This window comes from Caretta caretta, chromosome 13 (assembly GCF_965140235.1).
Source record: "Caretta caretta isolate rCarCar2 chromosome 13, rCarCar1.hap1, whole genome shotgun sequence".
NCBI classification, from domain to species: Eukaryota; Metazoa; Chordata; order Testudines; family Cheloniidae; genus Caretta; species Caretta caretta.
Genome location: NC_134218.1, coordinates 20,073,617 through 20,080,793, shown reverse-complemented (window position 1 = coordinate 20,080,793; position 7,177 = coordinate 20,073,617). Strand labels below are relative to the sequence as shown.

Below are 7,177 nucleotides of genomic sequence, written 5' to 3'. Positions count from 1 at the left end.
GTCCAGACAGCATAAAAAGACCCAGTTTCTCATTGTCAAGGATTTTTATTCCTGTCAACCCAGAATCCAAGATGATAGGATGAGTTTATGCATAGGTCTCCCCTTCCTGGAGGGAATTAGGAATGCAACCAACAAGGTCTCTCTGTCCTTTGATGCTACACAATACCTCATTTGCCTTCAATTGTTACGAATTATACCTGATAGGACACGCACACAACTGCTGCGAATTATACCTGGTAGGACACGCACACAAATGCTACGAATTACACTTGGTAGGACACGCACACAAGTGCTACGAATTACACCTGATAGGTTACACACAGTTCAAATCTAGGCTGAGGCACATAAACAAAGTCCACAACTGCAGCGTTCCCAAAAAACACCAAGTTTATTACGCTCGAGCGTGGTGCCCCCCTGCTAGCCAGGAGGGGACCCCGAATACAGATTATACAAAGGTTATATACCTCTTAGCAAAGCATGTTGCCCTCATGCATCGGAAACCTTAGCCAATAAACAAACCCTTTTCTTATTTACCACCTATCCCTGCTTGGTGCATTCCTCGTGCTAAACTAGTATGTTAATTACACAGCATGGTCCTCAAGCGATGCATCAGTAACTTTTATTATCAGGATGGGAGGCCTCACATCGAAGGCCAGGAGATAGGGAGTTAGAGACAGACAAAGAACAGATACCGGGAATCAAGGCAGGCTGGAGACAAGGAGGAAGATTTTCACAGGAATGCAGTATCTAAGGAACACTCCTCCTGGTGCATGATGTGCTTGCTTTTAGACAATGGTGGGCCCCAAACCAAAATGGAGTCACATGTGCTAACTTTTCCTTAACACAATGGCTCATCATGTGTGTGAGTTATACAATTACAGAGGTTTACAATGCAAACACTCAATATAACTTTATACCAGTGGTTCTCAACCAGGGGTACATGTATCTCTGGGGGTACACAGAGGTCTTCGAGGAGGTACATCAACTCATCTTAATATTTGCCTAGTTTTACATGAAAAGCACTAGCGAATTCAGTACAAACTAAAATTTCATACGGACAGTGACTTGTGCATACTGCTCTATATATTATACACTGAAATGTAAGTACAATATTTATACTCCAATTATTTTATAATTATATGGTAAAAATAAGAAAGGCAGCAATTTTTCAGCAATAGTGTGCTGTGACACTTTTGTGGTTTTATGTCTGATTTTGTAAGCAAGTAGTTTTTAAATGAGGTGAAACTTGGGGGAATGAAAGACAAATCAGAATCCTGAAAGGGGTACAATAGTCTGGAAAGATTTGAAAGCCACTGCTTTATACCACGGGATACAGATATTGTAAGTAGGATTAATACATGCAGCATCCTACAAGCAGTCCATAAAGTCTAAACACATGCTTATAATGCTAATTATCTATTGTAACTGTACTAACCCACAGGTGAGCCAGACTGGTTCCAGCTATGCCTTTGTCAGTGTTCAGTGAGGCCCTGGCCCTTAGCCTGAGGTCTGCCAGTGTCACACAGGTACAGAGCAGTGGAATGAGGATAATTTTGACCACGAACCCCTGTGTAATCCTTGACTCTTTCAGGTGACATGGGATCTTTAACATCCAGGCCAAGCAGACAGGACTCCATGGCTTTTTTTTTTAAGGACCCATTCCAAAGGTCCAGACATAATGAAGTGCTTGGAATTCAATTCATCTGTCCAAGAGGGATGAAAGGCAGAACTGATCCTGCTGGAATTGGACTCTATAGTGCCAACAAAGTTTGGTATTTTCTGCTTGCCACATGGGCCACTAAACCATCCCACAGTGGCAGCACCGCAGTTGCCACAAGGGGGCGCAGTAGTGAAAAGGTTCAGTATCTGAAGAGCGAAGGGACCCATGCTGGAGCTTCAGCTTATAGTGAGAGCTGCCATCAGCCCACTGGGCGGTGCTTTGTCACTTTGACGCATTGTAACTAAACTGAACAGGGAGCTGCTGGCAGTAGCACTTTGTGATGGGAGTGGCGAGGGGCCAGAAAGGAAAGTATTTTGGAACATGATGAATGCAAACCTAGAAACAGAAGAGAGCTTGTGGGGCTGCTAGTGTCCTACAGAGGGCTTGTGCAGTCTGTACGGGACCCATCGCCCCCTTCGGAATAAATGGTGCCTCCACAGAACTGGACGCTGTCATTAATAATAAAGTACACACCATATTAGGCTATTGGTAAGCCTCTTTGTTTTCACCCAAAAATTCCCAGGTTTTACAAAAAGTATTATTCATTTTTTTTTCTGATTTTCACCCTACTTTTGTGTCATTCAAATATATAAAAATAACGTGTTTTGTTAGGAAAATACAATACATTACATGAGCTATAGGTATTACAATAATACATTAGTCTCTGTGAATATGCAAAGCTGCCTGTTGAAGTAAGGCTATATATTAGTCTATAACAGTGGTTCTCAGACTATTGTACTGGTGACCCCTTTCACATAGCAAGCCTCTGAGTGCGACCTCCCTTATAAATTAAAAACACTTGTTTATATATTTAACACCATTATAAATGTTGGAGGCAAAGCAGGGTTTGGGGTGGAGGCTGGCAGCTCGCGACCCCCCACGTAATAACCTCTTGACCGTCTGAGGGGTCCTGACCCCCAGTTTGAGAACCCTTGGTCTTCTAGAAGATACACACACTAAACAAACAGGCAGGCATGCAAGCTCTGAAGTGTGTGCACATCTGAACGTGCCGATGAATCTCACGCCCACCACGTACACATTTCAAGCTGTTAGCAGATAACGGTTTTGACACACTAAAATGGGAAGAAAACAAAAATCTGCCTCAGACTACATTTCAGAACACAAGGAAGTATTCAAAAGTTTAAAAAAACAAAACCAGGAGAAAAGGATGAAGTTGAGTGTTTATGCTGCAAATGGTGAGGCCCAATTATTAAATGTAATATTTATAGGCTAATAGTTCTAAGTCTACAACAGTAAACTGGTCATTCAAATTAAAAGTTTTATTTGGGGATTAGGGATATATTGTTTTCTTAAATGTTTTCTTAATGTTTCTTAAACAAAACAGAGGTGGCATTGTGTTTTGAGTTCTGTTTTAGTTCTGCAGCAAATCACAAAAATGAATGGAATTCAAAGCATTAATCTAGTCAATACTTTCCCCCGTCTTTCCATCCACCAAAACATACCCTGATATTTACCCAGAAAAATTATTAATACTTTTACACTGATTTTCACCTGTTTATGTTGTTGTGGTAATAAACACTGATAAATTCCCCGGAAAAAATAAATAAAATAAAAACTGAAAACAAAGGGCCCTAGCTATTGGTTATTTACTGTAAAAATATAACAGAAGGCCTAATTCTCCCCGAACTTGCCTGGTCACTTACACCTGTGCAGAAAGGGCCATATCCTCAGGTGACGTAAGTCACCATATCTCTGTTAAAGCAGTGATGGGTGGCAATATAAAACCCTATGATAGACTAAGGGCACATCTACACTGGCAAAGTTACAGTGCCGGCAGGTACAGCGCCGCTCAGAGAGCACCCAAGGAAAACTGCTGTTGTGTTCACACTGACAGCTGGCTGTGCAATAGCGTGTTCACACTTGTGGTGCTATTCGGAGCAGTTCACTCTGGGCAGCTATCCCACAGAGCATCTCTTCCTCTTCTGCCGCTAAGACTTGTGGGAAGGCGGAAGGGGTTGCAGGGCATCCTGGGTCCAGTCCCCATGCCCCGTGATGCATTGCTTCGCATTCCAGCAATCCCTGTGCTCCCATCTGCATTTGGCACTATCTTTCAATGCTTTGTGTACTGCGCGTCCTGCCCTGCCTCTTCAGGCTGCAGGAATAGATCCCAAGCTGTTGACCAGTATGCTGCTCGCACTGACCAACACATCACAAGTGGCAGTGGAGTTATTCCTTAAACTACGAAGTCAAGAGTAGTGCGACGTTGATCTCGCCACGTGTAGTAGCTACAACACGAGATTGACTGTGACATTCACAGAGTGCTGACCACAGTGGAACGCTGCTTTTGGGCTCGGGAAACAAGCACTGAGTGGTGGGATCACATCATGTTGCACATCTGGGATGACGAGCAGTGGCTGCAGAACTTTCGCATGAGGAAAGCCACATTCATGGGACGGTGTGATGAGCTCGCCTCAGCCCTGCGGCACAAGGACATGAGAATGAGAGCTGCCCTGCTGTTGGAGACGCGTGTGGCGATTGCACTGTGGAAGCTGGCTACTCCAGACTGCTACCTATCAGTCACTAACCAGTTTGGAGTGGGAAAGTCGACCGCTGGAGTCGTGTTGATGCTAGTGTTCAGGGCCATTAATGGCATCCTGCTCCGAAAGACTGTGACTCTGGGCAACGTGCATGACATTGCGGATGCTTTCCACAAATGAGCTTCCCTAACTGCTGAGGGGCGATCAATGACACACACATTCCAATTCTGGCACCAGGCCACCTAGCCACCGAGTACATTGATTGCAAGAGGTATTTCTCAATGGTTCTCCAGGTGCTTGTGGATCACCGTGGGCTTTTCACAGACATTAACACAGGCTGGTCCGAAAAGGTGCATGAAGCACGCATCTTTCGGAACACTGGCCTGTTCAAGAAGCGGCAAGCAGGGACTTTCTTCCCAGAGCCAAAGATCACCGTAGGGGAAGTTGAAATGACCATTGTGATCCTGGGAGACCCTGCCTACCCCTTAAGTCCGTGGCTCATGAAGCCATACACGGGGCAACTTGACAGCAGCAAGGAGCGGTTCAACAACAGGCTGAGCAAGTGCAGAATGACTGTGGAGTGTGCATTTGGCCGTTTAAAAGCCTGCTGGCGATGTCTATATGGGAAGCTGGACATGGCCGATGACAATATTCTTATGCTTATAGCCGTGTGCTGTACGCTCCATAATATTTGTGACGGGAAGGGTGAAAGCTTCATTCCGAGCTGGACCACAGAGGCTCAGTGCCTGGAGACTGAATCTGAACAGCCAGAGACCAGGGCTATTAGAGGGGCACAGCACAGGGCCATAAGGATCAGGGATGCTTTGAGGCAGCAATTTGAATCTGAAAGCCACTAATATTTGTTGCTATGCTCAGGATTGCAGTGCTTGTTAATGCTAGGAGGTGATTGGTGCACATGATGCAAGAAGGGACCTTAATATAATTGTATGTTGCTTTGCAGTGCTCTTTTTAGAATAAAGATTGCTTCCAAAGAAACACAATTCTTTTATTGAAAGACAACAACCAGAGGAGAGAGTCAAACGAAAAAAATCATCAGCAGGGAGGGGGATGGGGGATGGGGGAAGGGAAGGTCTCAAGGGGAGGAGGGGTCCCGGGACGGCTACAGATTTGTGTATGTCCAGGGATCGTACCCAACTTTCTCCTTTGGAGTACGATGCTGCAGGTGCTGGACTTCAGCAGGGCCAAACTGCAGAGGGACGGGTGTTGAATAGGGTGACCGGATGTCCCGATTTTATAGGGACAGTCCAGATATTTGGGGCTTTGTCTTATATAGATACCTATTACCCCCCAGCCCCATCCCAATTTTTCACACTTGCTGTCTGGTCACCCTAGTGTTGAGTGCAGTGGGTAGTGGGCGTCCACACTGCTGGACTTTGAGGAGGGAGGAGTGGAATGCTGCAGGTAGAGAGTGGAGCCAGGAGGTTGATAACAGTGTGTTGGGGGGGGAGGGGCATGGGAAAGAGTTTTGCGACAGAGGCTGCAGGGAAGGGCGGGCGCAGAACTGCTCGGTTTGAAGAGCTAGTATCGCCTGGAGCGTGTCTCCTTGGCTCTCCATAACTGTTAGGAGCCGCTCCGTGGCTTCTTTCTGGTGTGCCGCGTTCTCCTTTCAGTCCCTCTTCTTGCTGTCCCGCCACTCCTTCAGTTCTTTTTTCTCAGTGGTGGAGTGCATCATAGCCTCATGCATAAAGTCCTCCTTAGTTCTTCTTGGATGCTTTCTAATTCTGCACAGCTGTTCGGCCGCCGAGAAGGGAGGCTGGCCTCCCAAGGTCATCTCTGTGAAGTTTAAATGCAACATTTTACAGACGCAGTATTGTTCGCAACAGACAACACTGTTTCAGTGCTTTAAAACACAGCCAGTACTCACACACCTATCACTAACTGGCTGACCCCAGGCAAGCATACATGAGCCACAAGACCCCCAAATGGTGAGTAGCTGCAGGGGCAGGGTAAATCACTGTTCCCGAACCCTGCTGTACACTGGGCACATGGCTCTTGGACACTTGGGGAGAGCCAGCACTGTGGGGTGGGCCTGATAATCATTCCTGTCCCCACACTTTCCACACGAGGTGATCATTATGCAAGATATCTTGCTGCTGAGGGTGAGCAGGGAATCAAGGGAGGGTCCTCTCCAAGTCTGTGGCTTCCGCCCTGGCCCCTATGCAGCTAGCCTGTGTACAGCAATGGTCCCCCCACCCATCACAGCAAAGTGGCACGGAGAAGTTACCATTAATGGGGCAAGAAACAAAGCAGCTCTGCCGAGGAACCTGCAGCAGCAGATTGCCCAGTGTCTCCACGAGAGTTTCTTGGAGATATCTGAGGGAGATTCCCATGAAGTGAGGGAGTGTATCAACAGCCTGTTCTGCCACTCAGGCTAGGCATGAGGTGGGAGACAAGCCTGCTTTCTGCAACCCTCCTGCCCCCAACAACTCGCTTCAGCAATTCCCCAAATCAGATCCACTTACCGGGAGCCTGCTCTCCTGTTTGCGCTTCGCCAAGCTCCGACTGGCGAGGCTCCTCTGGGGTAGAATAGAGCTCCTGACTGCATGCATCTCTGGACGCTGAGTCATCCTCTGCCACTGGGTCCCCCTCCCCCTGTTCGTCCAAGATTGACTCCTCCTGGCTTGGTCCACTCTCGACTGGCATGCAAGGCAATAAAGTATCCACAGGGTCCTTCTCAGCGGAGGTGGGGTCGCCACCGAGTATCGCGTCCAGCTCTTTGTAGAACTGGCAGCTCATGGGCACAGTACCAGAGCAGCAGTTTGCCTCCCGTGCCTTGTGGTAGGCGTTCTGCAGCTCCTTCACTTTGACCCTGCACGGCAGTGTGCCCCGGTCATGGCCCCTGTCTATCATGCATCTAGAAATCGGTCCGTAGGTATCACAATTCTGACAGCTGGAGCGCAGCTGGGACTGCACAGCCTCCTCTCCCCAAATGCCGATG

The 7,177-nt window shown here is 47.3% G+C and overlaps 1 long non-coding RNA gene across 1 annotated transcript; it reads right to left on the bottom strand.

The window, feature by feature from the left end:
• Positions 1-5,203: 5,203 nt before the first annotated feature.
• Positions 5,204-6,750, bottom strand: LOC142068729 (uncharacterized). Its single transcript, XR_012664633.1, has 2 exons — positions 6,702-6,750; positions 5,204-6,012 (listed from the first exon to the last, which is right to left on the bottom strand). It is a non-coding gene; the product is annotated as an uncharacterized LOC142068729 (long non-coding RNA).
• Positions 6,751-7,177: the final 427 nt, after the last annotated feature.